The sequence below is a fragment of the Hydra vulgaris genome, chromosome 02 (genome assembly GCF_038396675.1).
Source record: "Hydra vulgaris chromosome 02, alternate assembly HydraT2T_AEP".
NCBI classification, from domain to species: domain Eukaryota; kingdom Metazoa; phylum Cnidaria; class Hydrozoa; order Anthoathecata; family Hydridae; genus Hydra; species Hydra vulgaris.
Window position 1 is genome coordinate 44278398 of NC_088921.1, and position 23095 is coordinate 44301492.

Sequence of the window (23095 nt, forward strand, 5' to 3'; positions counted from 1 at the left end):
GTTCTCCACACTTAAATTTGCACAGTTCACCGTTCTAGGTGTTTTGGGCGGTACTGCTTTACCTTTTCGTGTCTTGTATGCCATTCCTTTCTCTCTTTTGTCTTTTTCAACAAATCGTTTTCAAAGATTTGGTCTTTTGCCTTGCTTGCATCCAATTTTTGGTTCAGTGAAAGTTCGCTTTTTTGAACCATTGTTTAATTCTATGGTGAATTCTTAGAATTACGAAAAAAACTATTCAAAATTACCTCTGTTTTAATAAAAAGTTGTTTATTCATTATATTTCGTTTGTTATCGTCTGCCATTTTCAAGAATTATGTCATAGGGCAAAGAAGATATCTCCGGTATAGTCAGATGGCAAAGGAGATAACACCTTTGACCTTTTGGGATTCCGCACAAATGTAGATAGCTCAAAACTCGCACAAATTTATTGCTCCTCTCCTACTATGTGGAGATAGACCCGCTGCCTAATCTGATTCTAACACTTAAAATAGATGTCCCTAAAGTCATAGTTGAATTTGAGCACAACATGGAGATAGAATCTCTGCCCTCTAAGGCGACGATTTTATCAAGATCGTTTTAAAAACAGTTTAAATTTTGTATAATTTTTTGTTTTAAAAATGTTTTAATTATCTTAGAGGTTTTATTTAAAGTTTAGTTATCTGCGTTTGCACAATGGGCTGCTCATTTTGTAAAATTATAATAAGAGATAATATAAAATCAAATGTTGGGCTTTGGCATAGTTAGAAATTTGTTAAGACTTGCTAATGGCCATAATTTAGCTTGAATTAGTAAATACTTGGATTCTCCACACCTTCTATTTATTTTCGGGGCAATGCATTGGTTTTATTGTGAGTTGACTACTGACAACAACACAACATTGTACAAAAAATAAATGTTTTGCGGGTTTAAAGATTCAAAAAAAAATCTATTTTTTTAAGGTTCATAGACTTGAATATAAGTTGGTTGAATCAACGTTAATCTAACGGTGATTTATGGTTTGTTTTCAACGTTAGTCTAACGTTTGGTTTCAACGTAGATTTGTGTTTCCATTTAAACCAAAAATCAACCGTTTTTCAGCATAAAATTTCAACGTTGATGTGCTTGATGGGGATATATATATATATATATATATATATATATATATATATATATATATATATATATATATATACACACACACACACATTAAATATATATATATATATATATATATATATATATATATATATATATATATATATATATATATATATATATATATATATATTTACACAAAAAAAATAATATAAATTTAAACATAAAACATGTAATGTATAAATATATATAAATGTATAAATATATATACAAACATAAAAAATATATTAAAAGGGCAAGGAGAATATTCTTTTTTACGTAGAAATTTTAATAAGTTTCGGAATTGGTTTTTTAAAATATTATTAACGCAACTTTATGCGCATAAGTTTACTTTTTGCGCTAAAAAAAATATTTTTTTGTGGAGCGTGTTTATTTTGTGTTACTTTAGTTAGAGTAGTAAATATTTTTCAAATTTTTATAAAATTGGAGGCAGAATTTGCAAAATAAGTCATCTTGCCCCGGTCACGTGACCAGATGCCAAATTTATGAACTTATTATTTTAAATTTTATTTCAAAATTTTCAACTTGCTAATTAAAAATCATTGCAGGCAATGAATTATTATGACATCATGAACAAAGAACATCACTGACAAAGCATTACTGTTTCATGACTGATAGTTTTACAATAACTCAGGCTTTTCAAAACGTTTGCCATCTTTTTTTTTTTTTTTTTTTTTTTAGTTTACAATTATTAATAGTAATATAAAAATATAACAATACATTAACTTGGTATCTGAAAGAAGATCCAAAAGATCTTGTCGTCAGAACCATATAAAATATATCAAACGTGTATATATAATATAATAAAAATACAATTGATTTAATAATTATTAACAATGTAGAATAAACAAAAACAGAAAATAATTTTACATTTCAAAAATATTTATATATATATTGTCAATAGAAAGAATAAAGTTTTTTAATTTAGTTTTAAAAACAGAAAACGAAATTGACAAATCAAAATTTGGAACAACAATTTTGTTCCATAAATACGGTGCTCGATAGTTTGTGCAAAATTGATTAAACTTTGTTTGACAAAAGGGTTCAATTATTAAATTATTATTTCGTAAAGTATATTTGTTTATAGCTTTATGGGTAAAAAGATCTTTAAAAATGAACAATGGTGGTTCACTTTTACAACGAAACATAAATCATAAAATATAATACAAAAAAATATACATTGAGTTCGTAAACGTTAAATGCTTTAACTTTTTTAAACAAAATATTAGAATGAGAAAAACGATTTTCAAAACATATTAAACGCATTGCGTGTTTCTGACGATGGTAGAGATTTCGTAACTTACTTTTAGAGGTACTTCCCCAAACAATATTGGCATAATTTATATAGCTATGTATAAATGAGTAGTAGAGTTGAATTAAATTTTGTTTATTTAGATAGTATCTGACCCTATATAGAATTCCAATACTTTTGGCCAATTTAGTAGAAATAAAATCGATATGATACTTCCATGTAATATTTTCATCAATGTAAATGCCTAAAAATCTTGTGACCGACTCCTTTTTTATTTCAATTTTATCAATGAAAAGTTCAGATAAATTATTTGGTAAAAAACGCTTTTTTGCGAGGGAGTGGAAAAGGATTCATTTTGTTTTGTCAATGTTTAAAGTTAACTTGTTGCACTTAAACCAGTTGGAGATGTGATTGAGTTTTTTATTCATATTTGAAAAAAGCTTATAAAATTGTCACTGTTTGACAAAAATAAATTAGCATCGTCTGCTAAAATGATACTCATAAGATTAGAAGCTTTATTTAAATCATTTATATAGACTAAAAACAAAAGTGGGCCTAGAATAGAACTCTGTGGAACACCACATTTTATGTCAATTAATTTTTCATTTTGAAAATAATCTCCATAGAAAACAAATTGTTTTCTATTTATCAAATAACTTTTATACCATTTTATTAATTTGCCATTAATTCCATAAAATTTGAGTTTCTTAAGTAGAGTTTTGTGATCGACCGTGTCGAATGCTTTTGATAGGTCAATGAAAATACCTAGTGCATATTGTGATCTACCAAATGAATTAGAAATTTCACGAATGAACTGTGTAATGGCTGGTTCAGTTGAACAATTTTTTTTAAAACCGAATTGATTTTTATATAGAAGTTTATTTAGATTAAGGTAATTGTATGTTCTATTGTATATAATTCTTTCTAAAATTTTCGAGAAGGTTGAAAGAACTGAGATAGGACGATAATTACTAATATTTGATTTTTTTCCGTCTTTGTAAATTGGAGTAACTTTAGCTATTTTTAATTGGTCGGGGAATACACCTTGCTGTATAGATGCCCAGAACACTTTTTAAAGAATACATTTTAAATTTTCAAAGCAATCTATGATTATGTTGCCATTTATTTCGTCCGCACCTGTAGCTTTGTTTCTTTTAAGAGATTTGTCAGCTCTCACAAACTCATCAAAAGATAAGTCAGAATATAAATTATCTATAAAAAGCGAATTATTTATAGGCTCTAGGAAATCACTAAAAGTTTTTTCCGTAATAGGAATCTTATTTGCCAATTTAGTTCCTACATCAATAAAATATTTATTAAACTCGTTTGCAATTTCGTTTGGTTCATATATATTTGTTTTATTTATTTTAATTACTTTAGGAAGGTAGTTTGAATTTGTTTTTTGTTTTCCTTTGCATCAAAAACATTTCTTTGCATCAAAAACTGCTGCAAATAAAAGTGTACATGGTAGACGAAATTGATTGAAAGATCTGCATTAGCTTTAAGAGAAGTAGGAAGAGAACATGAATCAAATTCTAAAATATTTTGAAATAAGTTGTAACATTTCAAGGACTTCTATAAATAGTACTACTAAATACGTAATAGATATGTAAGTATAACAACATTTTCAAGGAATTTATGCATCCATTCAAGCAAGCTGTTATAATGTTTAGAAGATCTATATCATTTCATTGTGTAGTGTGCAATGAGTTTCTCAGAAGTGGTGACTCTTTAAAGATGTTGTTAGTTGTGGGCCTTATGTATAGTTCTATATATTACCACTAAAAGTAAAGTGTGTTGAACATGTTCAGTTTTTTTCTGATTTTATTGAATTCAATGATGAATGTAAACAACTGGAACTTAATAATGGATCTCAAAAATGACTTAATATCACAACCTTTTGTTGATACTATAAACTTACATAATTCTGAACGTTTTACGTTATCTGGATTTTTAGGAAATCAATTTTCAAATACACATATTTCAAAAATATGCTCAAATTGGCAAAGAAATTCTGGACTAGCACGTTTAAAACAATATACATTACAATTTTTTTAGAATTGTGTTCTATATAACTTTTAGAATTGGGTACAACTTCACTAATTTGAATTTTATAGGTGAAAATAAAAGTTTGAATAAAGAGATTTATTTATTATAGAAAGTTGGTTTATATAGATTCATTATACTTTTTAAAAGAGATTGTTTTGAAACGTATATAAAAATATTGTTGTTTTTTTCATACAAACTATGAATTATATTATCCTTGTCAGTAAAACTATGCCAAGTACTTGTTTTGTCATTGGTTGCTCAATGCTCAATGTCATTGGTTACTTAAATGGGCAGAAAAGCTGTTTCAGACAAGGTATGATGGCAAATTGTAGGTCTGCTAAAAGATAAAACAAAAAGCTAACGAGAAATAGCTTGAATGGGCAATGTTTCGCTTGAATGTGTACAAACAACGTTGAAAAACCATGAGCTACATAATGATGTCAAAGATTTACCAAGGCTTGGTAGGCCTTTAAAGCCTACTTTAAGAGACCAAAGTTATTGTAAGAATAGACAAGACCCTAAAATTTCTTACTGCGAACTTGCTAAAGGGTTCGCAAATACGCCTGGTAACATTAGTGTTAGTAGATGGACTAAAGAAGATGCCTAAATAACAAAGGCTTAGATTGCTATGTCGCAGCTCGAAAACCACTTTTGTGTGTCTCAGATCGCCTAAAAAGATTAAAGTGGTGTAGAGAAAGACTTCACTGGTCTGTAGAAGATTAAGCCAAAGTTATTTTCAGTGACGAATCCAACATTGAGGTGATAAATTGCAAGTCAAGATTATTCATGAAGAGACTGGCTGGTAAAAAGTTCAAAGAGTGTTTTTGTGTACCAAGGATACAAGGCGGAGGAGGATCAGTTGAAATATGGGGATGCTTCTCTCATAAAGGAACAGGGTCATACAACATTTATAAGAGCAGAATTAACCAATACAACTAAAAGAGATCCTCGAAAGTAAGCTTTTGCCAACAGGCAGGTCTTCTTATGAAAGACGATAATAATGGATTTTTCAGTACAATGGCGCTACGGCTCACACTGCAATCTCGGTTAAAGAGTAGCTTGATTACGGTCATGACTTGGCCAGCTCGTTCTCTATATCTTAATCAATGTGCGGCCGTGGCGCAGTGGTTAGAGCACTTGCTGTATAAGCAGGAGATCGAGGTTCGAAACGAGCTCTGGACATATTTTCGCGTCACGGTAAGGAAGGAGGCGTGAACTTCCTGGTTAAATGCACTTCCGCGGTGCTCTGTGACAAGACCGTTAGAACTTCTGGGGGCACCTAAAATAAAAAAATAAAAAATCTCATCGAGAACATTTGGGCTTGGATAGTCAAGAGATTGGTCAAAGAGAGTATAGCCAGTGTTGCGCAATTATAGTAGGCGTTGAAAAAGCTTTGGAAAGAATTTCCAAGGGAATTATGCATCCGAACTAGTTGAATCTATGCCTTGATGTGTTTGTGCTTGTGTGAAAGTTTTTTCAAAAAAAAAATCTTTCACACATGCACAATGTTTACACCTCTTAAATATATATATATATATATATATATATATATATATATATATATATATATATATATATATATATATATATATATATATATATATATATATATATATATATATATATATATATATATATATATATATATATATATATACATATATATGTAAATACATATATGATTCAGCGTTATGACGAAATTGGGAATTCGTCAAAATATTTCCTAATCTCACCACTCCCTCCTCCCCCACCCCCTCCCAACCCCGCCGAGATTAAAATGTGTTACTGGGGTCTTTACTTGTTTTATTTCCTTGTCTAGTCAAAATAAAAAATACTGTAACATTTATCTAAGATGAATATGAAATCAACACAAAATTAAATTGGCTTCACTATGACACGGCAAATTAAACTTTGATTATTAAGAGTTATATATTTTTATATTATTTTAATCGGTATAAATTAATTATTATTAAGAATTATATACTTGATTTTATTTTAACCCTAATATATCATTGCCGCTTTCATTTTAAGAGTATTCTTTTAAATATATATTTCTTTTTTATTGGTGGACATTCATGTACATGGATTTCTTTTAATTCAAGCAAACAGTAAAGTAAAAGAATCTATTTTCTTTGTTAAAAAAATTTCTAGTACCTGTTTGTGATAATTATAAAACATTTTTTGTATTTAACTTATATTTAAGCAGCGTTTTTTTTTAAAATAGTGGATAGGTAAAAAAAGATTTTAGTCGATACCGATAAGTTAAAAAAGATAATAGTTGATGTGATCACCTAATTCAGTTGATATAAACTACCAAACAAAATAAGAAAAACAATAACTAAAAGACTTACCCTAATACTCGCATTGATCAAAATTTTGTAAGTATCTGACGCAAATGGCTTCTCAATATTTTGAAAAAACTTATTTGACAAAGCACATGTACTACTTGAAATAGACTTTGCAGTAAGACTTAATAAGTAGGGTCGACAACACCACCACTTCTTTTCTAAAGAACTTTTCTTTTTCTTTTTTTAATTTTATGAGCATTTAGAAATACCACATTTGATGGGACTCCACAGGGCTAGTTTACACCCTGATATATATATATATATATATATATATATATATATATATATATATATATATATATATATATATATATATATATATATATATACATATATATATATATATCTTTTTTTTTCTTTTCTTTTCTTTCTTTTCTTTAATATTTGTCGTTTAAAAGTATTACAATAACCAATTATATTTTACAATTTTTACATTAGTAACGACAGGACTTCTAGAAGATCATGTGAATCTTGTCATGAAGCCCTTTACAATATATGGTTAATTTTTGATAAAAATACAATGTCTTAAGTGAAATAATAATAATAATACAACTTTATGCAAAAACATGTAAAAACCAAGATAAAATTTTAAAAAGCCAAGATTAAAAAATAAATAAAATATACAAAATAGAACAGCAACGAATAAACAAACAAACAAAACAAAAAAACAATTAAAAGTAAATCAAAATATTTTCAATTAAAAATATAATTCTTTTAAGTTTTTGTTTGAATGAGGCAAAAGTCAGTTGGGTAGAAAAATCAAAATTTGGTAAGACTGTTTTGTTCCAGAGATAAGGACCTCGATAAGAAACAAAAAACTGGTCTTTGCTTTTATGGCAAAAAGGGGCAATAAGATTGTTATTAATTCGAAGATTATATTTGTTTTTAGGCTTCATACAATAAAGATTTTGTAATACGTTTGGCAACAAATTTTCTCTACATTTAAACATGAAACATAAAATGTTAAAGACATTTTGTTGATATACATTTAAAATATTCATTTCTTTAAAAAGTTGTTTCGTATGAAAAAACCGATTTTTAAAATTTATTGCGCGAGCTGCGTGTTTCTGATGAAGGTAAAGAGATTTTAGTTTTGTTCTATGAGTGCTTCCCCATATAATATTCGCGTAGTTTATATGACAATGTATAAATGAATAATATAATTGTGTTAACTGGTGTTTACATAATACATTTCTTGCTTTATAGAGAATTCCAATGCATTTAGCGATTTTATTGGAGGTATTATCAATATGATTTCTCCAAGATAGATTCTCATCAATATATACTCCAAGAAACTTAGTAACTTTTTCTCTTTTTATTGTTATATTATCAATTAAAAGGTCTGGCATGATATGAGGCAGTTTCTGTTTTTTTGAAGGTGGATAAAAAAGTGTCCATTTAGTTTTTTCTATATTTAGAGACAATCTATTTTGTTTAAACCAAACAGACTTTTTTTAATTCATTTGTCATATTAGTAAAAAGCATATTAATATCTTTATGAGACAAAAACAAGTTAGTGTCATCTGCAAAATTTATTGTTGTTAAGTTTGATGATTTATGAAGATCATTTATGTATATTAAAAAAATAAGTGGACCAAGTATGGATCCTTGTGGAACACCACATGTTATATTCATTAATAGATGAGATATAGAATCTTTATTGTAAACAAACTGTTTACGGTTAGTAAGATAACTTTCAAACCATTTTATATATATATATATATATATATATATATATATATATATATATATATATATCCAGCCAACATTGACAGACGGGTACCGTGTGGTTTTTGTCTGAGCTTACGGGAACGGGATTTTAACGGGAAAGTGTTTTGGTTTCCGGACGGGCCATTCATACCATTCATTTGGTAAAAAAATCAAGCTTGAAAAAAATTTGCTTGATTGGGTTTTATCTGGTTATTGATCTGGTTGTTATCAGGGCCAAAGAATCTGGGGATTTTACAGATTTACCTTTAGGTTCCCAAAAGGTTTAAACTGATAATAAAAAAAATCATCACAAAGCTTACTCGATGGTTGCCATTTATAACTCGTATTGTGCGTCAAATAAATTTCAAAATTTTAAGTTTTATGCATTATTTTTTTGTATACATTATATTTACATTGTAATTAAAGACAAATTTTTTTTTCGATGTAATTTTTCGCTGAAACTCCATTAAAAAGACGTTTTAAAATTTCATTTATTACCATTATAAAAGAATTTTTTTTATATTTTTTCGAAATAAATTTACAAAGTTTAACATACGTTCCAGTAACTATTAAACATGAAGTAACTATTCCATTGAGACACTGTTTGCATTTTTAAAATGATCAAAACATAAAGTTTTGTTTCTGCTAGTGATAGTCAAAACTTCTTTGAGTTTAATCAAAACTTTGGTTTAGTCAGAAACATTTAAAAAGAGCAAACAGGGGAATGTTGTGATGGATAGATTATATTTTGGGAATTTGAAGCTTTGATATCGTTTTTACAGATCCACTCTTTTTCATTGATTTTTCTATATTTTATGCAAGCAAAATGACTGATGTTAACTAAGTTTACCCACTGTGAGATATAAATATTAAGTGTTTACATATAAATGCAATAAATGGCTTTATTGTTATGCGTCTACCTCATTTTTTAATCATTGATATTTTTTGACTTTGATTTAAAATTGTTTGCTTGTAATATTAAAAATAATATCATAATATACATAATATTATTATGTATAAGTTATATATTATTTATATATAAGTTATTTATTAATTATATATTCTTATAAATAATATAATTAATATATTATATGTAATATATTATATATAATATAATATATATAAATTATATATTAATTTATATATAAGTTATTATTATTAATAACTTATACTTACAATACTTATACTTAATATTAAATACTTGTATTACTTAATTACTAAAACTAATATTAAATACTTATGTTACTTAATAGTAAATACTTAAATTACTTGACTTATGTTTAAAATACTGATAAAAATTTTATTGATATGAACTTTTGTATTCAAACTTTAATTATAAAACTTTACCTTGATAACTTTAACATAAATAATGATAACAAAAAAAAGTTATTATATAGATCATGACCATATGCTTATTTATTATAGCTGAGTTTTAGTAAGTTGAACACTGTTTTTGTTTCCCATAACTTAATTCTAAAATGTTGGGATAAAAGTATTAAGTTCCAGGTCATAGGTCTTATATGATATGTATCTTATGTATATCTTGTATTTTGCAGCATGTTTAAGAATATTTCTGCTTGGTGCACTCTGACTCTTAACAATATTTGCATACTGATATGAGTAAAAGTGACTTTAAGAACCAGAATGTATTTCTGAAAAATAATAGTAATTACAGGTCAGTAAATATAATTATAATAATAATGGTAATAATTTTTATTTATTAGAATTATTAGTGAGTGACTTTTGTATGATAGAATTGCATGAACTTTGGAGGACAAATATAATTATCAAAGTAGATATTACCTTTGTTTATTACCACGATTAGAGTAATGTAAGAAAATGTTATTTTTATCTAAAGAATATTCCGCAAAAGTCAATATTTTCTTAAGTATTAAATATTATAAAAAACACTTATTGAAAAAATTTAAAAAAATTATTAAAAAAATAAGTATTCAAGTATAAAAAACACATGCATTATGATAAAGTATATTGCTAGGCCTAGCACTCGCAATTTTGGGCGACCCAAATTGGATTTTTAGAGATTTGTTTAAAATAGTGGTGCCCAAAAACCTAATTCTATTTTTTATTATCTACATAATTTTTGATAGAGTTCAAAGTTCTTCCAGAAGATGATTTTATCTATGAAAATATTGAGTATGAAATTAACTTGCTGTTATCATATGTGATGCACCAGCTAGAGCATTTGTTAAGTGTATTAGGGGCACAATGGTTATAACTGATGTAGCGTTGTGTTAAGAAAGGAGAGTGGTGTGGCAAGATAATACTCCCACATATTTTATTAATTTTAAGCGCTGATTCAGATTTTTGTCATCAAAAGCATTCTAAACATCTTATTGGTGTGTTAAATAAAATTAAATTTTGACGTGGTGACAAAATTTAGTTCCATTAAACACACGTAAGTCCTTGAGACTTAATGCATTTAGTATGCTTAGGAACATGCAAAGACTCATCAACTTATGGTTAAACGGCCCAAATGTTATAAATTGTCTCAGATTAGAGTCAATACTTTATCTGGCGGATTGTTCCAGATATGTCGTTTCATTCCAAGAAAATTCTCTAGAAAACCAAGGTCTTAGATATTAAAAAATGGAAAGCAACTGAACTTAGGCTTTTTTTAGTATACACTGGGCCTGTTGTTTAAAAGGGATGATTTAGCCAAAAATCTATTCAAACTTATTAGTACTTTCAATTGCAGTTCTATTTTTATAATGTTTTATTTTGTTGAAAAAATATGTTGATTTTGCTTGTCAGTTACTAACTTATTTTGTGCAGTTATTTGGTGAACTTGCGGTAAGGATCAACTAGTTTACAATGTCCATTCTTTAATACATATAGGAAATGATACAGTTAAATTTTAAGTACTTGATAAATAATGTCCCTCGTTCAAATACAAAACTTTTTCAGATCAATTTAAAAAGCTTGTTCAAAGAACAAAGGGTTGCTCAAATAAACACGTACAAGTATATAAACAAATGTTATAAATTAGAAATGCAGGTATGCTGTAATTAAATTAATAATTACTTAAGACTGGTTAACCTAACAAGTTCTAATTATATACCATTCAATAGAGAATCAATTAATTAAGACATTTAATACGCTTTTAATTGTATTAATTAGTTGGTTTCAAAGATAATTGTGAAAAGAAAAAAAAAATTTCACACAAAGTAGTGATATTTATGCAACCCATTATATATATATATATATACATATATATATATATATATATATATATATATATATATATATATATATATATATATATATATATATATATATATATATATATTGGTTTCACAATGACTCGGAAAATTAAACTTTGATTATTAAGAATTAGATATTTTTATATTATTTTAATTAGTATATATTGATTATTATTATTAAGAATTATATATTTGATTTAATTTTAATCCTAATATATCATTGCCGCTTTTATTTTAAGAGTATTCCTTTAAATATATTTCTTTTTCATTGGTGGGCATTCATATACATGGATTTCTTTTAATACAAGCGAGCACTAAAGTAAAAGAATCTAATTTCTTTGTTAAATAAATTTCTCGTACCTGTTTGTTATAATCATAAAATATTTTTTGTATGTAACTTATATTTAAGCAGCGTTTTTAAAAAAAACAGTAGATAGGTTAAAAAAGATTTTAGTTGTTGCTGAAAAGTAAAAAAAGATAGTTTGTTTCGGTAGTTTATATCAGTTGATATAAACTACCAAACAAAAAAAGAAAAACAATAACTAATTTACCCTACTTACCCTAATACTTGCATTGTTCAAAGTTTTGTAAATATCTGACACAAACGGCTACTCAATATTTTGAAAAAACTTATTTTACAAAGCACATGTACTACTTGAAATAGACTTTGTAGTAAGACTTAATAAGCAGGGCTGGCAACACCACGCCTTTTTTTCTAAAGGATTTTTTTTTATTTTAATTTTATGAGCATTTGGGAATGCCACAATTAATGGGACTCCACAGGGCTAGTTGACACCCTGATATATATATATATATATATATATATATATATATATATATATATATATATATATATATATATATATAGTTATATATATATATATATATATATATATATATATATATATATATATATATATATATATATATATATATATATATATATATATATATATATATATATATATATAAGCAGTGCTGTGCCTAGGGGCTCAGTTGCAAATTTAGGGGCCCTTTCACAAATGTAAGGCTTTTTTTTTTAATTTAGTATTATCTATTCGAAAAATTTTTAAGAATTTTAATGCCCTTTTGAAGGAGGGGGTTTCTGATGAGTCCTTATTGATGAAACCTGAGTGTGAAATGAAAAAACTTTCACTTTATTTTAAAGATTACATTTAAAAATTATTAGCCCCCGGCAGCAGGCTATTTCAGTACGATGTCACACTGCTCACCCTTATCAGCAGTATAAGATATATATAAATATACAGTAGTGTATACTGGATTTTTTGAGGTTTGAGTTTTGACACTTACAGCCATTGTGCAAACTCCAAACTTTTGTATGTTTATGCTTATATCGAAAAAGAATGTTTTGCAAAGAATTGGGGTGATTAGAGCTTGGGAACCAAAAAACCCTAATTTTTGGGCCCACCCAGCCCTTAACGTGGGAGCAACAAGTTTATAAAATATTTTCGTTATTATTTTTATCTAAATTTATATTCATCAACAAATTTCAATTTTCATGCAATAATCTCTTAGTGTTCAGTTTTTATGACCCTGCAATGTTTACAGCCCCCTCAAATTGAGGGGGTTAAAACTTTATATGTTCATAGTTTTTGAAAGATAAGAGATTATTGCATAAAATTTGAAATTCGTTGATGAATATAAATTTAGATAAAAATAGTAAAGAAAATATTTTATAAACTCATTGCTCCCACGTTAAGGGCTGGGTAGGCCCAAAAATTAGGGTTTTTGGTTCCCAAGCTCTAATCACCCCAATTCTTTGCAAAACATTGTTTTTTGATATAAGCATAAACAAACAAAAGTTTGGATATATATATATATATATATATATATATATATATATATATATATATATATATATATATATATATATATTTTTATATATAGAACCCTTAGATGTTGTCCGAAAGTTTTTTCCATATTTTGTTGACAAAAAGTAAAAATTAAAATTCAAGACCGGAATTTTTTTTTTTTAATAATGATAGACTGCCTGCCCCAACCAAACCCTCAGTCGATGTAGCAGCACTCCCTTGCGGGTCAGGCTATTTGTCAGTTGATGTAGCAGCACTCCCTTACGAGTCAGGCTATTTGTCAGTCAATGTAGCAGCACTCCCTTGCGAGTCAGGCTATTTGTCAGTCGATGTAGCAGCACTCCCTTGCGAGTCAGGCTATAAGATAGTCGATGTACCAACACTCCGCGCATGATTTACAGTAAAAAAAATAAAAATAAAAACATTTTAATAAAAAAAATAAAAATATAAACATTTTATTAAAAAAAATAAAAATAAAAACATTGTTTATATTGTTAAAAACATTCACAATGTTTTAAAAACATTCAGAGTGTTTTTAAAAACATTCCGGTCAATTAAATTTGCGTTTTTGTGGTTTTTTTATATAACAATTAATTTGTAATTAAATTAATGGTTTTTACTTTCGTCCAACACGGAAATGTTGGACGAAAGTTAAAAGTAATTAAAAGTGACGTATATGTTGGCGTAAGAATCACTTTTTTCTTTCCGCTCTTCCCAAAGCCAACAAACTATAGATCTATATATATATATATATATATATATATATATATATATATATATATATATATATATATATATATATATATATATATACATACATACATACAGTATTGGCCATTAATAACATTCCATCATGTTATTGTAGTATGGATATAAGTTTGAAATTACATATTGAAAATTAAAAGAGATTTTTCTTCAATTTTTTTTTATTCAAATAAATCAAATAATTACTATATAAATTTATTATAAAGTAATAATAAATTAAAAAAATTAAAAACTGAAATATTGAAATAAAAACAAGTGTTCATATGTATCACAAAAAAAAACAAACAAACCACATCAACAAAATTAACTAACTATAAGAACAAAAAAAAATTATAATACATAAAAAATGAAAAAAAAAAAAAATTAATATTTTGTTGACAATCCTTTAGCTTTTAAGCATTCATTGATCCGTTTTGGCATGGAATTCACTAAATTCTTAGTAATATCTTTTGGAACATTATTTAGTAATTTTGTTACTTCTTCTTTCAGCTGGTCCAGATCTTTTATTTTAATTTTACCAAGATTGTGGTCTAACCAAGATCACAAATTCTCTATGCAATTGAGATCTGGACTATTGGCAAGCCAAGACATGACTTTAATGTTGTTTTCTTCAAACCATTGCTTGCAAATCTTAGCAGAATGACATGGAGCGTTATCTTGTTGGAAGATAATTCCTGTGTCTTTTCAGAAAATGTCAATAGAAGGCATCAAATAATTATCCAATATGCTAAATATCTTTGAGAATCAAGCCTGCCATCAAATAGTTTGAAGCAACTGACACCTTCATAGTTCATGCAGGCCCAGATGCCTATACTGCCACTACCTTGTTTTTTTCTATACATAGAACAATCTGGGCGCATTCTTTCATGTGACATTCTTCTCAGCATTACTCGGTTTTTTTCTTGAATCAACCTCAATGTTCATTTCATTGCTGAAAAGAACATTGTGCCACATGCTCTTAGACCAAATTTTATGAGCTAAGCACCAGTTTTTCCTTGCTTTCTGATGTTTTTTGATAGACGGGGTTTTTTGCAAGAAGCTTGCCACATGTAATTATGTTTTTGTAGTACTCTTCTAATTGTTCGAGCACTAGCAACAACACCAGAAGCTTCCGGCCATTTTCGACTGAGATCAGCAGATGATAACTTTCTATTTTTTTTCACTATGCGAATAAGTAAACGTTCATTTCTTTCATTTGAAACGCTGGGTCTTCCAGGATGCGGAATATTTTCAAATGTATTGTAATTATGATATTGTTTGATTATTCTGCTAACAGTTGGATGTGTTGTGTTTAAATGTTTCGCAATTTTTCTCATTGAGATGTTTTATTCATTCATAGCTATGGTTTTACATTTTGTCATATTATCAATAGTTTTTCCAGTCATTTTGATTTTTTTATTGCTGAAATGTTGTTGTTGCTAATTAGATGCTAAATTTTATATTTCATTTACACAAACTTTTTAAATATTTATAACAATTTTTTAAAAAAACTCTCTAACAATAATTATTAATTTGCAAATAACTTCATAGTTTTACTCAAAGACAAATGCAATTTTGAAGGAGTTTTGAAATAATAGAGTGGATAGTTAATTTTGGCCATTATAATTATTTTAGATTATGAGGTAAGTAGTAAAAAAACCAGATGATTAGCGCATCGATTGATACTTTTATGAACATCTATATTTATTTAAAAGAAAATATGATACTCATCAATTTACACTTTTTATATTTGAAATGAGTCAAACAATCATTGATTTATTATCAATCAAAGTCGAATAATATCAAAAAAATCATGGTGGATTGTTATTAATGGCCAATACTGTATATATATATATATATATATATATATATATATATATATATATATATATATATATATATATATATATATATATATATATATATATATATATATATATATGAAGACCTCAGTGGAAAAACCGGCGTTGTCACATTTAAAAATTATTGAGAAAGTATTTGTTGATTATTAATAAATGTCTTTATTTAAAGCAAAGAAAAAAAAATTTTGTATAAAAAATTATTAAATGTTTTGTTTTGAATAAATTTTAAATAAAATAATTATAATATAAATTTTTTTAAATTGCTTAGTTTCATTTGCTTTAAATAAAGACTTTTATTAATGATCAATAAATACTTTCTCAATACTTTTTAAATGTGACAACGCCGGTTTTTCCACTGAGGTCGTCATATATATATATATATATATATATATATATATATATATATATATATATATATATATATATATATATATATATATATATATATATATATATATATATATATATATATATATATATATATATATATATATATATATAGAGTGTTAACTAGCCTGATGGCACCGCGTATAACGCGGAATTCCCAATTTTTTTAAATTTCCCAAAGTTCAAAAAATTATTAAAAAAACAACCTTTAATCCTGTTATTAACAGACTTAGATTTTAAGTGTTACGCAAGAAATGTAGAAATACTTAGTAAATGAAGAAAATAATTTAGTTGAACGAAAACAATTACTTTCTTTACTAAAGAAAAAGCGAAGGAAGTCATTCAATTCAAAGTCATTCAAAAAGCGCGGCAATTCCTTCAAAAATAAAATAAAAACTGTATTTTTTAATTGACGACGTCAGTTGTTCTTTGGATTTTTTATTTCGCTTGTTACTTTGTTTTTTTATTCGTGTTTTTATTTTAGACTTTTTATTTACAATACAAAAAGTTTAAACTAACGAATGCTGTTTATCTTTAGTTAAGAATATAACAAAGATTTTAGCACAGTAATTATTCAAAAAATGACTTTGGTGGATGTAAATGTCATTTCAAAATTTCATTAAATAAAAGAATAAAAAGTTTTTATTAAGGTAATTAAAAATTCTGTTAGTAAATTAAATTTGCTGGTAAAGCATTTTAGTGTAAGCATTTTATTATTAATTAAGTTAAATCATTTGTGTTTGTAAATGTTTAATTAATTATTTGCTTATTTGTAAATGTTTAATAAATTATTTGCTTATCAGTCTAAATCAGTAGTAAATGAAAGTCCTCTTCAGCCTACATCAGCAGTAAGTGAAAGTCCTCATCAGTCTACATCATCAGTAAGTGAAAGTCCACACCAGTCTAAATCAGTAGTAAATGAAAGTCCTCATCAGTCTACATTAGCTGAAAGCGAAAACGATGTATACGCAGTTCCTTTAACTTCAGTTCTTGGAAAAAGAAAAAAAAACAAAGTCACACCAGCACAAATACCAATCAAAAATGTAGATGACCTACGAAATAAAACAACAGAAAAGTATGAGATGTTTTTTCCCGATTTTTTTTATTCGTCATCAAAACAAGGTTGGTTTTGTAAAGTTTGCATATCGTTTGCCCCTGGAAAAAAAAGTAATCGTGCATTTATTGAAAACCCTGGCAAATTTGCAGATCACCCCTCGGAGCGTGCGAAAGATCACTTAAATACACATAGGCATACTATAGCTTAAAAAAATAAACAAGCTTTTGATGAAATATCTAAGCAAGACTCAAGTATCTGGAAAATGGTGCGTGAAAATACTCTTGCAAAAGAAACATTAAAAACAAGTAACTCTCGCTTCGTTATTAAAACCTTCTTTAGAGTCACGCATTTGTTAATCAGGAAAAACTGGGCACATACTCATAATTTTTCAGACATTATTGAACTTATTGCTGCGTGTGGTTGTAAGGAAGTTAAGGTGCACGTTTTGTCTGGCCCAGCAAACGCAACATATATGTCTTCAAAATATATTGCAAAGTATATAAACATTATCTTTGATTTTGTCAAAAATCCTTTACTCCAGTCACTTAGAAGAGGTGGGAGTTTTTCTTTTTATTCGGATGAAACTTCTGACATTACTTCGATTGAACAGTTAACTATACATGCCACTTTCGAACACAACGGCATTGTTAAAGAACATTTTATAGGGATAGTTCCTTTAAGTAAGCTCACCGGTTCTAGTCTATCAGCTCCAAATGTTTTTGATGTTATTCAAAGTTTTTTTAGAGCTAACAATATCTCATTTAAAAATGCTCGCTTTGCTTGTATGGACACAACAAGCGTCAATTCTGGTGTAAAAGGAGGTTTAAAAACTTACATTGAAGATGCTGTGCCACTGTGTGTTTGGATTGGGTGTACAAGTCACAAACTTGCGTTATGTTTTAAACATATTTTGAAAGACTTTCCTACTATTATTGAGGTAGATATTTTTTTACTTAACCTATGGAAGTTTTTTAAATACCGCACACTAGCCATGCATTTGTTGCAAGAATGCTCCGAAATCTATGGAGAACTAGAATCCATAGTTCCAGTGTGTCCAAGTGTAACTCGTTGGATTGCACACGATCGAGCTTGTTTAGTTGTGTTCAAAGGTTATAAACCAATTTTACAAGCTTTGTCAACATGTTACACCGAACGATAAGAAGCAGAAGCACTCTGGCTATTTATACAAGCGAGTTCACAATCTAACATTGCAACAACATTAATGCTCTTAGATGTGTTTGAAGCGATTCGCCCACTTATGCTAGCACTACAAAGTTCGCAAGTAGGAATTAGTCTCAGCGACATTCTAACTTAAGTCAATCAAGCAAATCATAGTTTAAATGATTTAGTTTCGGGTACTCAACGAAAGTATTTCACGAAAAAAAAATTTATTGAAATGAAATCAGCGACTGATGAAATAATTTTTTCGTTACCAGCCACATGCTGATTAAAAAAAAATAAAAACTTTGACCTAAGTGAGTTTGAGTTAAACATTTTTAGATCTTTTGTAAATAGTTTTAAAAGTGAACTAAAAAACACTTTCGCGCAAATGGAATTTTGGCAATCGCTTTCGATTTTTGACCCAAGACGATTGCCTAAAACACTCAGCCAACTTTCTAGTTATGGTTAAGAAAGCTTAGAGCAACTTATAGCTCACTATGGCAAACCAAAAAGCAGTAACAAACTTGGAGCATTACACGTTCAAGTTCTCAGAAACTGAGACAAAAACCGAATTTGAAAGTTTCAAAATTATGTTATTTAATAAACGCCGAGAATGGGAAAACAGTTTCGATATACGTATATCGAAAGAAAAAGATCAAGAGATAGTAAAAAATTTAATTAAGTCAAGAAACAATTTTAAGCCTCAAGAGTTATGGAAAGTGATTAATAATGACCCTGTTTTGATAAGTGTTTATGCTAATTGTATGTTCTTGACTAAGTTACTCCTTATATTTCCTTTGAGTGTAGCTTGCGTTGAAAGATTTTTTTCAAAATTAAAAATAGTTAAAAACCGTCTTCGAAATCAGCTAAGCCAAAGCACATTAGAAAGCTTGATGATGATTGCAATAGAAGGTCCGAAGGAGTGTTTTGACGACGATTTGTTAGAGTACTTTGTCGACGAGTTAAAACGTAAAAATCCAAATATGAGAATTATGTTGTAAATTGATAGTTTACAACGTAAATCTCATATTTTGTTTTTTTTATTTGAGACTACAGACTATTGGTGAATAATTATTGTTTGTAATTTTTTTCACGAAATATTCACGGTGATTTATTTGTATTCCAACTGTGTTTTTACAATTTTTGTTTGTTGCAATTTAAACTAATCTAAAAGTTCTGTTTTACAAATTTAAATTTTATACTTATAATAAAAAAAAGTAAAGGAATAAGAAAGAATTCTGTATTTACAGCCATACAAGGTTATTGTAATTAATCTAAGAAACTTTTGAAATGATGGAGCTTTTTTTTTTTTTTTTTTTTACTTGCCAGCCGAGCCGACATCAGCCTAAATTCCCAATCTGATGGAAACGCGGTATAAATGTTATTCCTGGGTAACACTCTGATATATAAGTTATATACAATATGTATATATGTAAAGTTATATACAGTATATATCAAATTATAATCAATATAAATATAAAATTATATTTATATAATAGTTTTACATAATTTATTTATCAGTAACTGAAAGAATGTTATCAATTTATTATATGAATCACAAGCATGTGCTTATTTATTACAAGTACATTTTAAAACGCTTAAATAAATGTTGATTATAAAATTAAAGATTTTATTTTTCTACCTTCGATGGTGAAAATTACATTTTTTATCTGAAGAGTTTTAGGAAAAATCGTAAGAGTTTTTTAACATATTTAAAATAATTTATATTACCTATAAAATTTAAGACTAGCAGTTAACTTTGATTTTTTACAGGTCATATTGAAACGAGATATTGTGTAAAGAGGTTTTCAAAGAAGTCGTTAAAACAACAATGGAAAAGCTTCCAATTTGCGAAATAATCGTGAAAACATTCGATACACGATTAAAGAATCGTTTAAAAGTTTGCTTAATTTCGACAGTATAATTTTAATTTTTTTTTGAAATAAACCAATTAAGTTATATATAAATTTGCTTTTTCTGTAAATTTTAAACGTTTAAACGTAGTTTTTCAAGATTTGCAATGGGTAAACCTCGTGGGGCCCTTACGGGATACCCGGCGGGCATACCCATATGGGCCCTAGAGGAAAACCGCAACCAAGATCCGATGGGTTTCCCATATGGGTCCCAGTTGCAAACCCAAATGGGCCCCTTACGGTTTTAAAGTACAGGATTTGACTGGGACCCATACGGGATACCCAGCGGACATACCCATATGGGCCCCATATGGAAACCGCGGCCAAGATCCGCCGGGATACCGTTGGTCTTCCCATACGGGACCCATTTGACAACCCGTATGGTACCCATTTGTCAATGTTGGCTGGGATGTGCTTATTTATTACAAGTACATTTTAAAACGTTGAAATAAATGTCGATTATAAAATTAAAGGTTATATTTTTTATACATAAAAACAATAAAAACCTACTTCTAAATAGTGAAAAGTTATTTGTGTTACTTTAACGAACTTGATTGTGTCAGCTATTTTGTGATAACTTCATCAGATATTATACAGTGATTCGTCTAGATATTAGGTAATGTACATTTATTTCTGTAAAATTATTTCCTTATTATTAGTTCATTTCTTGAGTAATTAGAAAATAATACTAACTACTCAAGAAATTCTTGAATAAGTAATAATATTAAAAAGATAATAAAGTAAAAATAATATAATAAAAATGATAATATAAAAATAAATAGTAGTAGAACTATTTTCTTCATTTGAAATTATGTAAAACATTAGCGTAAGTTTTGATAAGTTTTTGCGTATGTTTTGCGTAACTCAAGTGCAACCTTAACTTTACGCAAGTTCTGCGAAAAAGTTGTGAATACCAAGTTCTGTGAAACGCAAGTTCTGTGAAAAAGTTGTGAATAGTTACGCAAAAAATATTTTGCGTATGTTTTTTGCAACTTTAGCTCAGCTACGCAAGAGTTAAACCCTGAAACGTAACTTAACGTTAAAAAATCTATATTTGAGATGTATTTAACTACGTCTCATATCTAGATTTTGTTACGTTACATTATGTTTTTTGTTTTTTTGTTAATAATACAAGCGTAACACTTTACGAGTTTTTATAAACCCACGAGCAAAAATGTATATAAAATGTCAACTATTTAGTGAAACTTAAGTCTACATTGCATACACTAATAAGCTCATGCAAATCATATGTATAGAATGTACTCTCTGTGCAACATCTGCCCGTGTTGTTACGTAACCTTTTGCGCGTAGACCTTTTGTTATGTCTCTGTTACGTAAAATTAACGGACATTTTGCACGTAACGTAACGAATCTTGTTTACGTTACGTAACTTTAAATGTCATAGGGGTTAGTTGTTAAGGTTAATTACCTTGTTTGATAGTGTTAGAAAATAATTTATTTAATATTGAGTTTTAGTTTGAACAAAAAAAAATTAACAATATCAGAAGGAGAATTAAGTCCTACATAAATTTATTCAAAATAATAAACTTTTTAACTGTTTTTTCGATAGGAACATTAACAGATAATAGTAATTAGCTTCGCGTTAAACTAATGGGCATTTGTTTGATCTACAAGATGGCGTCGGAATAACAATGCTTACATCGTGACGTCAATCGAACACCATCTATTGAAACACCCGAGCACCTGGTGCTTTCAAAAGAAAGTTACTTAATTGGCTAAAATAAGACAATCCAACTTTATTATTTCGACACATATTTTATTATATAAAATGTTTTATGAATACAATTTCGTCATGGTCCCAAATATATGCATCCTAACTTGCCTATTAATTATGGGCAATAAATTAAAAACAGCAGTGGACCAAGGATAGATGCTTGAGGAACTTCACATAAAACATTTATTACTCCAGATTGTATATTACATACATATTGTTTTCTATTGGTTAAGTAAGAAGTAACTTTTAATCCAATTGAATTATACCATACCGGTTTTTGCATTTAATCTGGTGGTTTTTTGCACGAATCTGGTGGTTCTTTTCATTTAATCTGGTGGTTTTTTGCATTTAATCTGACGGTTTTAAAATTTATATAAATTTTATAATGCATGCTATGAATCGCTTAAATGATTAGTAATAAAAATACAAAATTTTAAAAATTACGACTTTATTCTCTATTAATGTCATCTCCATTAACACATTGCGTAAGAAAAGATTCGCTGTGTCTCACGAAGTTTTAAAGATCATGTTCAGTAATGTGCTCACTACCGTTCCTCATTCTTTCTAATAAATTGTTATTTCCGATCGGAGCTTTTGTCCTCTTTTAGTTTTCTTAATTTTCAACAATGTCTCTTCACAAAAATTTAGAAAAGGTGAGTATCGGGGGTAAAAAACGAATATCATAGAGAT

At 27.7% G+C, this 23095-nt stretch overlaps 1 long non-coding RNA gene across 1 annotated transcript; it reads left to right on the plus strand.

Moving 5' to 3' along the window:
- The first annotated feature begins 9938 nt into the window (after window positions 1-9938).
- Window positions 9939-20724, plus strand: LOC136076971 (uncharacterized). Its single transcript, XR_010636730.1, has 2 exons — window positions 9939-10168; window positions 17078-20724. It is a non-coding gene; the product is annotated as an uncharacterized LOC136076971 (long non-coding RNA).
- Window positions 20725-23095: the final 2371 nt, after the last annotated feature.